Below are 17129 nucleotides of genomic sequence, written 5' to 3' on the forward strand. Positions count from 1 at the left end.
TCTCTTCGGATCGCTGCATTTCCCAGGGCACAGCCCTTCCCACTCCCCCAGCAAAGGAAAGACCCGGTGCCAGCGAGCGGAGTTTAAAGGAAAAGGATGAAAGCGGTTTCTCGCTGCCCGAGCCGGTGCTGAGGGGACCGGCAGCCCGGCCTGGAGGCTGCACCCCAGGGACAGCCAGCTCATTTGCTGGCTCAGTCAGGCATTTTTCTGCCCTGCTCCGTAAGGTGGCAGGCTGATTTGCCCCACACACATCTGGGCATCTCTCCGATCAGCGGAGGTAACCCGGCTTTGCACCGGCACGGCAAGAGTCAACACCACAGCCCCAACAGCCCGTTCTTCCTGAGCCCATTTCCCCCGCACCCCTCCAAATGTCCCGGGGAGCTCGTGATGCTCCCGCAACGCCCCGACAGCTCCCTGAGCCCTGCACCGATGCCCTGCTCTTCCTAAACTTCCTGGATGTCCCCCTAACACTTTTCCCCACCTCAGGACCAGCCAGCACCGAGAGGATTCTTGGCAGATACACACGCGGCTGGAGCCTGGTCCAGCCACAGCGACCTGCTTTGAGCGGCAGAGAGCCGCCTGCTTTCACCCCTCCTCAGTGCTGCTTTGCCAGGAGCAGTCCGTGGCAGGCAGACCCAGGTGCGACCCACCCGTGTCCACCAGCAGTACAAGCCAGCTGTCACCCTCTGCAGCCCACAGTGAGGCTCCCTTGGGACTACGCTGTGTCTTCTGACTTTCTGAAGGTCCGGGCTTGTCTCTAATACCTCCCAGCTTCTTCCAGGAGCTGAACTGCAGCTGATGGGCTATGAACCAGGGCTGGGTCTCAAGAGGGGCTTTATTCATTAGCAGAGGGGCTGGGACACTGGCTAGGGATGGAGATAGGCAGGGCAGCCTCTGCTCCAGCTCTCAGATAGCTGCACGTCTTTCCAGTAGCAGCAGAGACACCCTTTTGGAAAGCTAAAAGGGTTGAATTACGTGGGCTAACAACAGGACTGGAGTGCATGTGTTCCCCAAAGAAGCAGTGACAGGTGGCCAGCTTTCCCTCCCTGGGGTTAATATCTGTGTCCCACTGTTGGCAATCCCCAGCAGGTCTGGGGAGGATTTGAGCCCAGAATGCAAGTCCCAGGCTGGGGGCCTCAGCAAGGAAGCTGACTTTGAGGATGTCAGCCTGAGCACAAAGGCTGCTGCTGTGAACAGAGTGATGTCCAGGAAAAACAGGTCCCTGTGGCCAGACACAGCCAGCATAGCTTGAGGGGAATCTAAGAAGGAAATAGTTGTCTCCATGTCCCTAGGGAAGTGGGACAGACAGGAAAGGACTAGGGCTGCAGTAAAGGAAGTTATGCATATCTGCCATCCTAGGTCTGTCAATCCAGATTAAAAGAACTCTTTGGAAGTGGCCTCAGGAAGTGACTTGGGACACAGGGACAGAGTGGATGACTTGTAGGAGTTCCTTCAGCCCTGATGACTCCAACTGCAGCAGCACCCCAGCAGGTGTGAAGTAAAGCTCTGGCTGTGCACACCTCAAGATATAGTCTGGGTGTGGGGTGAGTTGCAGCCCTGTGAGGAAGCAGGGGGGTCAGTGGGACTTTGCATGGGTGGGAAGAGAGGATTGGTGGCAATCGCCTTTCCTGAGTCAAAGTCCCCATAAGGGTCCTGCTCACATCCTTGGGAGCTCATGGGGATGTGGCCACCACTAACTGCCTCCTTCCCAGTGCCGCTGTTTGCCTCAGTTATGAGATCCCATGCAGCCCTGTCCAGCCAGCAGGGGGTAATTAAAGGCAAAGAGGCCTCATTCCTCAAGGACAGCCTCTTGGCAAGGATGGAGGGGCTGTGAAGTTATAGGGAAGCAAAACCCCATCTCTCCCTGTCCTGGGGGACTGCAAAAGAAAAACTCAGTTTCTGGATGAAGCATCTTCATCCTTGGCTTACTGAGGCCTGGTGAGCTTCCTTGGCTTTTCCACATGCAGAAGGATGGGAGTGTGGAGGATAGCTCACAAAGGCAACACTACCACAATGATGTGTGTGGTCACCTCCACCACAGCTGTCCCTGCATGGTTCTGGCCAGCTCCTTCCATCAGCTGAGGATGGCTGCTCCATCCTCCACCAGAGCCACACAAATCCCTGGACTAATATGCAGGTGCAGCAGTTGCCTGGATGGGCAGAGGATTAGCCCTCACCAACTTTTACAGATATGCTGCTTAGCAGCAGAGCTGCAGCACTGTTTCTCCTGCTTTAACAATGAGAAGGTGACATTAGCATCCCAAATCAAAGCCTCTCCAACCTCAAGCGGCTCTAAGGGAAATGCATGCATACATAGACATGTACATGTTTGTGGAGATATGGCAAAAATCAGCCTGAGTGATGTGGTTTGGGGCTTTGCTTTTATAACCACAGCCATTCAGTCCAGATTAGAGATGGGCAGTGTCCCTGGGAGGTGACATGAGGCAAAAGGCTCTGTGACCTAGAAGAGTCAGCCAGAGATAAAACACTTCTGGGGCACTGAGGATAAGCTGCCAGTTGGAAACTTTCCTGCCCAGAAAAAGGAAAGGGACAGACTTTGAAGGGAATGTAGCAAAATGCACAGAGCCTCCTACTCCACTGAAAATTCCTGTTGTATTTATGCATCCACTGGGATGAATGAAATGAAAATAGATATCAAAATGGCCCTTTGCTCTCAGCTGCAAGGGGGACTCTGTTGAGAACCCATCCAGCAGAAGGAAATGAGATCTCATTACTTTAAATATTAGCTGATGCACTATCCCATTGGACTTGTTATACAATCCAAATGATGCACCTCTTCAAAAAATAATTAGAAAAAATGTTGCTGGAGACATAAAATACAAGAGGAAAAGGGTTTTTCAGGCCTGCCTGGCATGGAAAGGTGGGGTTTTGTTTTTGATGATGTTTTCTCAAACATTAAAATCTGCCTGCCAATACGTTCTGAGCTTCACATGCTTCATTTAACTACAGACATAGCAACAGATAAATATGCCATGACAAATTTGGTAACATTACTTTATTGACGGCCAAAAAAAACCCCCCAGATCACTCAAGACTAAAAGCCTGAACTCCTGCCAAACAATCACAAGCGAGTGCTGGGATGAAAGATTTCGCGCCAGAAATGGACAGACTCCACTAAATAACTTCCCATAACTGGAAGGTCTCTGCAAAGGTGAGGGCTCAGCTGCAGAGCATCCTCAAAGAAACAGAAACAGAGAGTGAAAACACAATGAAAGGGAAACAAACCACATGGTCATTGCTGCTCAGGTGACTGCATCAGCAGGACAAGAGAATGTCAGGCAGGACTCACTTGTCTGAGGCACTCAGTGCACCTTGGTATGTGGGGGGATTTGAGGTACCTATTTATGATGGCTGAGGAGCACCAGGCAGATTAAAGTTATATTTGCAGCTATTAAAAATGATCAGATTAGTGAAATCTAGAGACGAGAGAGAAGCTTCAGAGGGATGACCCAAAGCTAATTAATTTGGCAGCATGATGGGAGAAGAAATTAAGCGTGGACAGGGGGAAAGTAAAACATATTGGAAGGAACAACTTCAATGCTTCATAATCACTAGTGGTTTCTAAATTAACTGGAAGCATGAAGGCAAAAAAATGATGTGGGTGTATCTGTGGACAATAGAGCGAAAACCATCTGGTTAATGTACAGTGGTGAGGAAAAAAACCCTGAACATGCTGTCAGATTGCTTTCATAGAGGGATACAGAAAATAATAAAAATATTACAGTACTGTGTTGGTAATGACTCAGCTGTTATGGATAAGTTGAGGTTTTTCAATTAGAAGACAGATTCAGATCATTTAATGTAAAAAGTACAGTTTAAAAACCCCAAGTCTTCTCTAAAAGTGAAGCATTAAGCCCTGGAGGGCAGAATGAAGTTTTTAAAGTGTTTATGAGGAAGTCTGGCCATTTAGGAGGCAGCAGAAAACAACACATAAGATGCAGTTCCCTTACAAGTCATGGCACCCAGCATCAGATCTTGTCTGGACTCTGATATGATGTGAATAGCACCTGAAAACACAGATAACTGCAAGCTCACATGTTGTGAAAGCTCCTGAGAAGCCTGTGTTTGCAATATGTATGAATAGCATCCTTCTGGAATTAGTGTCATTTTCCTCCTTCTTAGCAAATGTTGTCTTCTGAGGAGGCTGGAGATTAAAATGGTTCAGTGCAGTAAAATTCACAGGGAATTCCTTCCTATCCCTCCCTTGCTCCCCACCACCCACAGCCGTGAGTGTCTCATGTAGCCATGTCAAAGGGGGGCCTCTTACCCCGTGTGAGTGGTGCTGAAGCAGAATTCAGGTGTCAGGCACTGTTCTTCGGCACGCAGTGGTTGGAGGTAGGTGGTACTTTTGGAAAGCACCTGAATTCTGCAGTAATTAAGCTCCCAGTTGACATGCTGTGAATAGATATTCAGTGTGACCTTTTCCTTGCTCCAACAGTGATATCTTGCTGGATGCCTAAAAGTATGTGGCAGAATCTCCAGCTCCTCACAGCATAAGAAACTCCCATTCTTCTGGACAGTCCCCTTAGGAGGACAGGACATGGAAGCCATTATGGAAAAGGGCAAGTCCTTATGAGGACAAGAGACCTCCATGAATTCCAAATGCCCCCATTAGAGCTGATGCTCCTGGACCAGAGCCAGGTGTGGTGTAGGCTGGGAGAGCTGGGGAGCAGAGTGGGATTTTTGAGGATATGAAGGGGGCAAGGAGGGAGAAGGAGGTGGTGTGTATGGATGCAGTCGCGTCATGTAGGGGATATGTTCAGGGAAATTGCAGGCATCTGGAGGACGAGTGGGATACGGAAGGGAACCCTGTGTGCTGTCTAGCTGCTTTGCATTGCTCTGGAAAAGCAAAGCAGCTCTAAACCCAGAATAGCTGCTCCATATGCTTTGGCTGTTTTCGCCCGCAGCCAGAACTTTGTGGTAAATCTGGCCACGAAAGATAACAGTCTCTTAAAAATGCTTAGCTGGTGGGACAACTTGTCCATCATGGATGACCCAAGAACAGTCCTTCTAGCCTGATTCACTGTGATTCTGCAACTGCTGAAGGTAAAACTCTGAGTTACGAGGAAAATCAAGGGGGAAAACCACACAACCTCAAATTTGTACTCCCACGTAACCTGAAACAAAAAAAACTCAGTAAGCTTCAGCTGTAAAAATGTAGATGTGCTCGGGACAGGGCAGAGTATTTGAGGCCTGTCTGTGCACTTCTGCATCCTGTTATGTTGAATTTAAGTCATAAACCAAAGACTTCACTTTGACATAACTCTTCCCAAGAATAGAAGTCTGTGACATGTGGTTGCCTGGCAAATCTTGTCCATCTCTGATTGTGAGAGAAATGAGGTCAACGGCTGACAGATGTGATCCAGCCTTCCTGTTACGAGGGCTGGTTCTGCTGCTGGTACAGACTGCAGCCACTAGTCCCTAGGGCCTTGGAGGGCTTGGAGCAAGTAGCAGGATTCAGCCATGTTTTCAGAGGAGATGACAAAGAGAAAACTCCTAGTATCCCACAGCTGGCTTTCAGCCAACAGGGTTCAATCTTGTTCTCTCAAAAGGGCCTGGTCTGTGGTGCTTCACTTCATTAAAAATTCTTCTACTTACTGTTTTTTTTACTGTTACCTCTCATTTTTCAGTGTTGTCTTGCTCTGCCCAAAAAACCCCTATGCTGAACGAGGTTTTGCTCCAGCCTGTGCATGTGGGGACATGGCCAGCCACAGCAGCTGGGGGCTCTCAGACTGTCCACATGCTGTGATGTAGTGGCAGAGGGTTTAAATTCAACCCCAGGAAATACAGCTATTACCTGAGGTGGCCATCACTTGCATGATATCAGGTCTCCCACTGACTAATTGCTGAATAAACTCTCTTTAGAGGCTGGCAGAGTGATCCCTGGGGACCTCCTTATGCTGCTATTAGCAGGAGGCAATGCCTCTGGAAATGAAGCTTCACCAGGCTGCTGAAGCCGCAGATGAAAGGCAGGCAGCAGGGTTAGGATGGAAATATCAGCGAGCAGCTGTGTGAGCACCACAGGGACCTTCCCCATTTGTGCTCAGTCCCTTGCTGGCTCAGAGGAGCAGTGATGGGCTGCATCCCTGTCTTTGGGATCCTGTAGTCTCCTGCAGATCCTTTAGCATCCCTCTGCCCTCCCCTGGGGGTTTGTGCTTGAATTGTGAGCAGTTGAGGGCACCCTCCACTTCATTGCTGTAGTAGAGAGTGGACCTTGCACCAGAGCAGCCTCCTGATGCAGCCCCCTGCACACAGACCTGCAAATCTCTTGATTTCTCCTGGCTTCCTCATTTCTGGTATCAAATCTCTGAGAAACTGACTGTGACCATATTAAGGAAATTCAACCTGTCAAACAGGAACAGAAGGACTTTGCCCCTCAAACCCTTAAAAAATATTGAAATTCACTCGAATAAGCAAAAAAATGACTGAGCTGTCACACATGAGGCACATGAATCATCTTCAGGGAGGAAAGCAATTCTGGGGATGTCTGGGCTTGAAGTTAACTGTAGTTAACATTATAATGACTCATACCACATATGCGTCATATCGTTTTTCATTAAGAGAAGCATTCTGATGTCCTGTGACTAACTGGAAGCTGGAATTGTGCTCCGAAAGCTTTGGGATGGGAGCTTGTCTTGCTCATAAGTTCTTTCTTAGTGTCAAAGGCATTATCAGCCTTCAAATATTAAAATAATAATAATACTAACAACAACAATTATCCTCAGATCAAACACTTCATTCAAGTGACAAACTGAGATGGGCTTTGGAGCTGTCATCCCTAGAAGTGCCATGATTTTAGTAGGGAGAAAATGGATAAATTGAGGGCAGGCACCTCCAGAGAGGCCATTCTTCTGTTCTCAGCTTGTTAATGTCAAACAAGGCTCTTCAGCCCATTTCTGATCTTCAGACAAGGTCAAAATTTCCATTTTTGTCTCTCCACAGAAAGGCCCTGGATTCCTTTTCTATAACCCTATGACCCCCTCAGCATCCTCCCAATGAATTTTTTGATGTGCAAATCCATGCTAGTCAGGCATGGACATCAGCTCCAGCAACCCAAGCCACTCAGCCAACATTGCCCAGACCAGCCCATGTGTCACCAAGCCTCTTTTTGTCTGTACTTGCCAGGGACCAGACCTAGCACTGACCCTTCACCCTGAGAAACAGGGTTCTGGAGGCTGGCAGAGTTTGGGGTGTCAGAGGTGAAGGAGTAATGTTGCAGAAGAGATGCAATACAAAGATGGATGAATTGGGGGCAACAGATGCAGGGGATTAAGGGAATGAACTAATGGCAACCCATTGAGGACAACCTCAATTTTTTGAGGGCAGAAGCTGCAGCTTTTGTGGGCTCAGCCCATTACACTTGGCCAGGGGAAGTGTCACAGCTCTGGGATGATGTCAGCTCCTCTGGTCAGACCAGCCCTCTCCAGTATTTCAGCCTTGCTCTTGCCCCGTGAGGTCAGCCAGGCTGTTTTGGGGGCTGCCTGCAGTCTGTTGGGGTGGGTCTGGAAGACAGTGGGCACACTCAAGGCAATGCTAATGGACCACTGCCTCTGTCCCAGCGCCAAAGTACTCAAACTATATCAACATTTGATGAGTGGTGGGAGAAAATTACCAGGAAATGGGAGGTAAAGGTGAGGAGATCCCTGGGAACAACCTGTCACAGGGAAAAATTGGAGAGATGTAGCTCTGGGATATGAGCCAAGGATGCACTGAGCTGCCAGGGGAATATTTTTGGGTGCCTACACCACAGCTGTGTTTTGATGGTAGCATAACTCCACTTCCCAGAGGGCTGTCACGGGCTTTGAAGGACAACGGGTGTCACTTGTTGGCCATGGTTGCCTTGGTTTTGTGGTAGAGCTTTGACACCATTCAGGGATGGAGTCCTGTGTGGGGGATTACAATGAGCAGTCCTAAAGTTCCTTCTGCTGGAGCTTGCAGAGGGTGAACGGCTGGGTACCATAAGAGGCTGTTCAGAAACCTCTGTGTAGTTGGGAAGCACCCTTCCAGCTCAGACCTGAATGGGGATAAGGCTTTGCAGAGATGGGTGAGAGCAGCAGCAGATGTGCTATAGTAAGATGGACTTCCTGTGGCTGCCTTTGGGGTCTTGTGTTCTCAGGGCAAGGGCTCCTCCAGGCTCTGGGCCTTACTAAATCTTGTGCTGTCAGCTTAAAACCGCTTTTCATAAACAAACTGTCCTCCAGCATAATGACAACATCGAATCTGGGTGTGAGTAGAGTAGCTAAGGGCTATGCTGGAGTTACTGTATCAAACTGCAGAAAGAGAAAAAACACAATCTGGAAGATACCTGCGGTGTTAAACACACGCTACCCTGCTATCTGAAAAAACAGATCAGCCAAAAATATTATTATCAAACTTCACGAAATATACCACCTATGGACTGGAGGAGGCAAAAGAAAGTACATCTCAAAGGGAAATATTTATAGAAGAAGTGATGAACTACAAAAACAAGTTGCTTACATTTGAAGCTCCCCCTCAATCATTGCAGCAGGACAAGGTCAGTACTCTCTCTGCCGAAGAGCAAGCGCTGTCATGGGTGGCACTGATGCACCATCTGAAATCCAGAGCAGGCCAATAATAATTCACAGCTGCTGAAATACCTTGTAGAGGCTAGATTGGCAGGAAGAAGAGTCTTATAAACCTTGGGAGGTGAGATTGCCTGGAGATAGAGACAAAAACACAATAGCAGTGGGGTCCAGAGGGAAACAGCAGTCATAAAAATTGCCCATTGAACTTTACCTCCCTAACCCCAGGACATCCATCCCAGAAGCTGGGCCTGTGACAAGGCTGCAGCATCTGTAGCCATTTGGGTACCACAGAGTCAGACAAGCTCCAAAGTACATTCAGAAGCAGACAGACCATAGTAGGAAGCTTGAATCTAAGGACAAGTGGCCAATATATTTGTTTTCTTGGGGATGCTTGGTTGTAAAAGCAAACTGTGCACAAAGTCCATATAGCTACTTTTTTTTTATTTGGGTCCCTCCTCAGGGTTATAGATTTAGCTATACCATTAACTGCCTCAACCTCAGACCAGGTTCATCAAAGGATCTCAGACAGAGATCATTTATAAACAGGAAAGTATTTCAAGTGCTGAATGTGCCAGGCTATGATATAAATGGTTATAATTTGGAGGAACTGTGCTATAATCAATTGACTCAGGATACTGTTTTCTGTGAGACACAGATACAATCTCATAAAAACATTTCTAAAAGGTCAGAATACAAAATAAAAATATTTTAAAAGCCTCTCTCTCGTCAATGCATTTCTAATACAGCATGTCAAATCCATCAGCACAAATGGCATCATTGCTGCCCCAAAGCCTGCCTGCCCTTTTCATTCACCTCCCTGCACCAGCTGGTGAGACCCACATGTGAGACCCTGTGTGCTTGGGGCCACAGCTCTGGGCCTGAGCAGGTGCAGCCTGAGCACCAGAATGATTGTGTAGCTTCTGATTCAGGTGTTCCAGACAGGGTCATCTCATAGCAGCGTGTCCAGGACATGTGGCTGGACATAATTCCCTATTGCAGTGTCTCTCAGTGGTCCAAAGGTCCCATGTTTTTAAAAATAAGCCTCTGCTCCAGACTGCTGTGCCAACTTCGCAAAGTTGCTTGGATTTGACTTTTCACAACTGAGTATCATTGCCCAGCACTGCACCCCATACCAGTGTGATTTCAAAGCTTCAGGGTCCTGCAGCACCTCTGCTGGCTCTGGAAACAGGGAAGGTAGGGGACCAAAGTGCATTCTTTGTTTTCAGCCAATGGTGCAATTTGCACAGGCTGTACCCTGATTTACTGCACCCCCTGATGACCATGCAAGAGCAGTAAACACCTACATGGCCATTTGGCTCAATTATTGTAATTCCCTCTCCACAGGGCTTCTCCGCTGTGCCTTGCAGGTTGTTCTGGAAGCAGCAGCACACTGGCTCACTGGCTGGAGCTTCATTATCATATCATCTTCACTTCTGCCACCTGTAAAGCAGTGGATTGATTGACTTGGTCTCACTAGTCCTTAAAGCTTTCATCAATGTTTATTGTGGATGTCTTAAAATCCCATTTTCCATCCACACAGGAACTGCCTGTCAAATCTTGTCAAACCTCTGTCCTCACCTTAGCTCTCTCTGCTCTTTCAGCAGCGCTGCTATAGAGCAGGAAGGGCGGGTCCCTGAAGACACTGCACGATTCACATTATTCTTGTTTCTCACCCAGCTGCAATGTAATTTGTAATGGTAATTACTGAAGTAATTACCATTTTCTAACACCCAGAGATGTCAGTGACAGGCAGTATGCTGGCAGCAGGTATTGCATGGACATGAAAAAGGGAAATGTAGAGGGCATATCTGGGATGCTGCACATAATAGCACAAAGCCAGAAGTGCACTCAGAAGAGCACTCAGCAGAAGTGCCTTTGAGAGAGCTCAGAGATAGAGTGGTCAGGAGACCAGGAAGAATGATCAGAAGCTAAACAGAAAAGAGAGGAAGGATAGAGTTAGGGAGGATGAGAAGTTCAAACCTGATTCAAGAAAAGCCAACAGAGAGAAAACAATTGATATCAAATCCTGGAGACAGAAGCAGGTGCTACTGAGCATGGGCTGAAGAAGGCAGAGATAAGAGAGCATGGTTGGGAGCTGCAAAGTAGATGCTATCAAAGCATTATTTTGACCAGAACCTGATTAGATCTAGAGTTGTTCATGCACTGGAGCAAGCCAGACCCTAGAAAGGCCAGGCAGAACTGATTGGCACAACTTGGACATGAGCTGGGTGTGCAAGGAGAGGGATGGAGGATGGATGAAGGTGCTCACTCCAAGCTTCGGTCACCGTGTGAGGAGCATCACCAGGAGAACATCACTCTGCTGGTATGGTAGCTTTTTAGCATTCTCCTTGCCATCCTCTTTTTCCCTCCTGTTCTGCACCAACTTCCTTTAATTTGCTCATTAAAGGGAGCTGGGTTATTAAAACAAATTGTGGCATTTTCTCTTTAAACCTGTGGAACAGTCAGAGCCCTGAAATTGCCCTGAACTCTAATGGGTACAATCCTGGCTCAAATAAATTATTGGCAAGCTTCTCATTGACTATTGCAGAGTCAAGATTTCACCTCAGATGGATCCTATCTTTCAATTAAAGGTATTACTCTTAATATACATTAAAATTCTATCTAATCCTAGCTTTAAAAGGGCCAAACTCTGAAATTCATTAAGAGTTGTATAAAAAGCAGAAAGGACCAGTCAGAAAAAGTGCCTTATTTGAGAGGCTAAGGAATGCCACCTTAAATTGAGCTTAAATTGGCCAGGTCTGAGAAGTGGGACAACTTGGTGCTGGAGCCCACTGGGAACATGACCTCCCTGGCCGTGAGTGGCTACGGAGCTGATGGGAACTCCTCCAGCTCCCCATGGTTTTGCTCTTGTAGCTCCTTGCCTTTCTCAAGGGTCCCAGTGCTGAGGCAGAAGAGGGCAGGTGAAGGAGGCAGCACAGAGCTACAGATGCTAGGAAGTGGCCAGCTAATGCCTTTACTTCACCTTCTCTTCTTCCTTAAACCTCCTTCAAGTATCCATGCACACAGACATGCTCTTGCTCATGGTGCTTCCCCCGGCTGCCATCCCCAGCAGCTCAGCCCACAGCCATACTGTGGTCACAGGGCAGTCTGCTCTCTATGACCTTGCAGGCCTCACCTGCAGCACACCTTGTTATCCTGTGTTTGTCCATCTGCCATCCCCCAAAGCCTCTCCCAGGAAAACCTTGAAAGAGTGCAGCCATCAGTGGGGAGGGGCTGCTGCCTGTTCTGCACAGGTGGAGGAGCCAACAGTTCTGCTCATCCAGGGGTCTGGTGGTGATCATCCACCCTCCAGCACTCTTTGAGACTAGGGTTGCAAAAGGCACTCTGTGCTCATTAGGGACAAAGCTCAGAGCCCAGCTCCTTACCACATGTGGGGCTGCCACAGCTGACCTTACCAAGGACCTCAGCTGTATTCCCAACTCTGGGATATCACAGCATTTACATAGGGAGCTGTGCTGGTTCTCAGCTCCCCAAGACTTCTCCAGGCTGGAAGCATGCCAGACACTGGCTGCAGCTCACAGTCTGCCAGCAGACTTCAATGCCTGTGTGAAAGAAGGATAAGGCTGACAAGCAAACAAGGGAACCATCTTGGCTGGCTGATGCCCACCCTCCTCCAGCACGGTGTCTGCCGTTGGCTAAGCAGCCATGTGCAACTCCTTCCCCTTCATGGCCTCTGCTTGCAGATTAGGAGGTCACCCAAGAAGTGGCAAGAAATCCAGAGGCCACCATATTCCTGACAAAAACCAGCCCTCGTTTTGCACTTCACTCAATGTGTCATCCCAACCACAGCCTGCACTTCACTGCACACCTGTGCAAAGCCCCACGGGCTGCTTGTGACTCACTGCTGGCATCTGATGGTGTTCCAGCCTTCAAATCCAGCACTCACCAGGCCATTGAGAGAACGTCTCAAGAAGTTGCCCAAGGATTTGCTGTTATGTGCCTGGAGAAGCAGCCCCTTCTGGCAGCGAGGAGGCAGCTGGCAGGGAGAGCCAGTGCAGACAGCCCTGACATTAGCTCTGGGATAAAAAAAACTACCAAAAGGAAAAAAAATATATCTTGGAGGCAGGAAGAGGGAGAAATGAAATGGAAGAAGCTGTCCAGGTGAACTCTGCATGGGTGTTTCTCCAGACTAAAGGCTGGGATCAAGTCACAGGATTAGAGACATTTGGCCAAAAAACTACTGAGTTGCCTCAGTCAGGAGCTGAATCCCTGATACCATAGTATTTTCTGGCTCTCAGATGTGAACCAAATGCCTTGGGTCTGTCCTTTGGTCACTTTATTTCAGTGTAGGCACCCTAGATCCTCTGCTTGTGTTTGCAGATGCTGTAATTTTGTATGCATTTTCATGAGGCTCACATAAATAAAAAATATTTCTTCATCAAATAAGTATCAGTGCATTATTCACAGGCTGCAGCTGTAGGTGGTTGCTTGACCTCTGTGAAAAGCCTTGGTTTGGTACATTAGACAAACAATTTTTCACTGTCTCTTGTGTTTCTCTGCATCTGTTAATTCCTTTATTTTTGTTTCTAAAACTGTCCCATCAGACTGAATGACTCCTAAATCCCTGTTCTCTCTCTCTCTCTGCATTCTGAATTTCAGATTTAACCCTAGGAATGCTACAGTTGTCTGAAGCCAGAAGGAAGGCTGCCAACAGTCCCCACATTCTCTTCTCCCAAACATCACCTGCTTTTTGCAGATATGAAATACACTGGATGAAACTCACTAGGTTCCCATAATCATATCCATAAGATAATCCATCAGTACTCCTGAAACATCAGGGAAGCAGCCATCTTCTCCTTCTTCCAGTTAATTCCCTGAGAACTGTTCTCCTGTCTCCCCTGTTGCCTTGCTAGATTCTGTTTCTCTCTATCGCTCCCTTGTCCCTCTCTTGCTTCCAGAGCCTGGCACTGTTGCTCCTTGTGCTCCTTTCCTAAAGCTGTGTCCATAATTCTCTTATTTCTTACTCTCTACCTCTTCTTGCTTTCTTCTCCTGGCCTCTCCACTCTGCTTTCTCCTTACTTCTATCTCTTAATAAATTGTATACTGTCATTTACAACTATAACGATGATGAAAGACCTGAGATGTGAAAATAGCTGGCCTCGGCTTCCTACCTGTCCCTTCCCTCCTCCCCTCCCACCCCAGGCATATTTCATTTTTCCAGGTCTCCTACAGCCAGAGCAGCAGAGATTCAGCCTAGCTGGGGAGCATCCATGTCGTGCCAGCAGATGCAAAAGTGATGAAGGCTGTCAGAAAGGGCCAGCTCCCCTGGCTAAGCTCCTTTGGGAAGCTGTGATATTGCAGCTGGGGCAAGGTGTGGGCTGGCTCTGGAATGCTTTCCACCCAGCCATCGCCAAGTGCTCTGCAGTGATAGGCAAATTGCTTTATCTCTGTGACACAGATGGAGAAGTTGAAACAAATCATTGGGCTCTGTAATGAGTGAGAGGGACACAAGCAGAGTGCTTTCCCTTTATGCTGTGATGGAAATATCACTCAAGGGGCCTGGCCCCAGGGACCAGCCATAGTTGAGCTTGACTCTCCCAGTGGGAGCAGTAGCAAACTTTTCATGGCAAATCTGGAATCTACAATGTGAAATTCAGCCTAAACTTTGACACTCTTCTGCCTCTAGCTTGCTGAGGTGGCAGAGGGCTGAACTGGGAGCCCGTGCCAAGGTTGGACCTCGGCCGCAGCACACTGCCTGCTGGAGAAAGCTGAGGGGAGCAGCCTTTAGCAGGGAATCTGACAGAGAAAATCAACCCAGCAGTGGATATAACCCTGGCATGGCAAATGCCATGAGAGGCAGACACAGCTCACATAGCCTCACACAAACTCTCACCTTCTCATTACCCAGACCCCAGGGAACAGATAGATTTATTAGAAGTGGATCCAAGCGGTCCCTGGACAAACCCAGCCCATCATCTCACTTTGGCCATAGCTACAGGCCAGGTCCACAGAGCCACAGCCACAGCTCTGAAATTAGCGGTTCTTCTTGCTTTAAATTAGGGGATTTTAGTTACCTCTCTTCTTCAAGTGTTTTTGGCTGTCCCTCCTCTTGAAATACCTGCACCTGTTCTTATATTGCTTGTGTCATTCTTGATGATCTCAGTAAATCAAGCAAGTAACCAACTGTTGGCTGAACATTAGCCATGCTGGAGATGCTTTTCCAGTAGTATAAGCTGTTTCGATAAGATAATGAGAAATTAGTCAAGCATTCATGAACAGATGCTCTTCCTTCTGAAGAACACAGGGCTCACTTCATTGTTTGAACAAATCTTTCTACTAAGCCACTTCTAGCTGCTAAGGTGCTGATTTGATATGATGTGTACCATTTGTCTTCATAACAGTTTCCAAGTTGAGTGCTACAAACTGAAGTCTGCCGACACTCATGGGCTGTTTTGGCTGAGTCAGACACACTTTGCAGCAAGTGCCTTCAGTAGATGGAAAGAAAACTTTGTGATGTGGCCACATTGAAAGTGGTGGCATCCTCTTTCTGGTGTCTCCCCACCACTCCTCTTGCAGGGCCACTAGGGGTGAGATCCACAAAGCCAGTGGTTGTTCTCGTGTTGGTTCTGAGGAGCACATAGACCAGTCCTCTGTTTTCTTTCCTCTGTGGAAAGCATGCACAGCTCTCCACAAGGGCACCGTGTGACACGAGGATGGAGGGTTATCTTTACTGTACGTCATCTTCATGGTAGTGGATCCAATGGTGTGGATACTGATCAGGGACAAACACCTGGATCCAATACTTTTGTCCATTTGCAATAATGAGTGAGAAATTTAATGTCTTCTCAAGAGGGCCAGCTCAAAAAAGCAGGTCAGTTCTGGTTCAACCACATGATATAAATGTTATGTCATGCTATCTTTACCCGATATTTGTTGGGAGAAATTAAAAAGTGGAAAATAGATTTTCTTTTGTGTATCAGGAATCCCTGTGGGGAAAAAAAAAAAGAAACTACTTGTATCCAACTTGCATTTCTGGAATGAAAGCAAACACTGGAGTTTGGAGCCTCACTGGCTTCATTCACATAGATCAAATTCCCGATAAAAAGTTGATAAATTCATACCTCTGCTTGTGAATCCAAAAGCTACAGCTCTTCACATGAGGTCTGGATGATCCCAGGCTCTCAGGACCTTTATTTAATATCTGTCAGGCTCTAGTCATTTACTCTTGTCCAGAGTCTCAAAGCTTTAAACATCAAGCACAGACCCATGCTGGTCACTCCCTGGGGTCTTGTTTCTAGGCTTAGCACAGCTTTGTGCTGCTGAAATCCTGGCCACTTGCACCAAAATCCGTAAAAAAGAGGTAATTTTTCTGAATGTATGGATCTCTCCATTGTTCTTACAGCTCTTAGGCTATCTTGTATTGTGGTTCTTTTATTTGGTACAAGAATGTAGAGCATATGAAGCTATAACCCAGCCCATTCTTTTCCTTCAAGGCTGCACACCCAAAGCTCCAGTTTTTTAGCCCCATTTCTCTCCCTGGGATGCTACAGTTATTCCTTGTTGTCTGATGTGAACTCAGTCATGGACATCATGGGGCACAGGAATCAATTATAAAGAGCAGAAATAGCCTCCACACACAGTGGGAACAGCTCTCTAATTCAGAGCCCTTATTATAGATCAGAGGCCATAAAATTCAAAGTCCATATAGACCATAAGAGATTGTGGTCTCTGGATTTCCTCTGAAGCATGCTATGGCAGGTAGAAAAAGACATGTCTGTCATGTAAGAAAAGAATTATTTAACCCTTCCCAGCCTGGGGTGGACCAGTGTGGTGGAAAGATGGGTGTATGAAGGTGGGGCCAGGTTAAGGCAGGACACATTAGCCCAGATACTTTTACATCTGGGTCCTGCAGCAGCAACAGATGACTTGATTAGGATTGGTGCTGGATCTCCAGGGCTGGTTGGACTAATTGTCTCTCTTGCCCTGAAAATGCACTCTCATCTCTCAGAAAATTATTTCCTGTGTCCATGGGCATCTTCTCACTCACTGATTTACCTTCTACTTTAGTGGAAGTATTAACAGGCAAAGGGGTTCATCAGGTAGGTCTGAGAGACGTTTCTGATCAAAGCCATTGCCTCTCCAAAGCAGAATTATCCTGAATCCTTGGGAAGTCCCCAGTGTTGTGAAAATGTACCTGACCAGGTTGCATTTTATGTCACTCTTTCCCCTGTGGCTCTATGGTGCAGGTGGCAGAGCAGGGATTTCTTCACCTGCTTTCCTGTTTCTATCTCTGCCCCTGGTGCCAGATCCATCCTTTCCTGACACCACTTCCTCAGGATGTGCAGAACCATTACCTGGATCTGCTTTCCAAAGATGTTTCCACCAGACTCAGTGCTTCCTGATAATGGCAACTGAAGAAGCAGCCCCTCCTTGGTTCTCCCAGCTGAGGACACTGACATTTGTTGTTTCCTCTCCCCTTTCTGCTGTCAGAGGTTTGCACAGCTCACTGCCCCAGCCCAACAGCTCATCAATGCCACGGTATGTGTGCAAGGCCCGTCAAAGTTGGGGATTAGGGCCTTCACAAGACACCAGCTTTCGGCT

At 47.5% G+C, this 17129-nt stretch overlaps 1 protein-coding gene across 1 annotated transcript in view; it reads left to right on the forward strand.

The window, feature by feature from the left end:
• NPC2 (NPC intracellular cholesterol transporter 2) overlaps window positions 1–17129 on the forward strand; it is a 43798-nt gene that overhangs the window by 345 nt on the left and 26324 nt on the right. The gene's annotated exons all lie outside the window — the stretch shown is intronic.

Source organism: Poecile atricapillus, chromosome 1 (assembly GCF_030490865.1).
Source record: "Poecile atricapillus isolate bPoeAtr1 chromosome 1, bPoeAtr1.hap1, whole genome shotgun sequence".
Lineage (NCBI taxonomy): Eukaryota > Metazoa > Chordata > Aves > Passeriformes > Paridae > Poecile > Poecile atricapillus.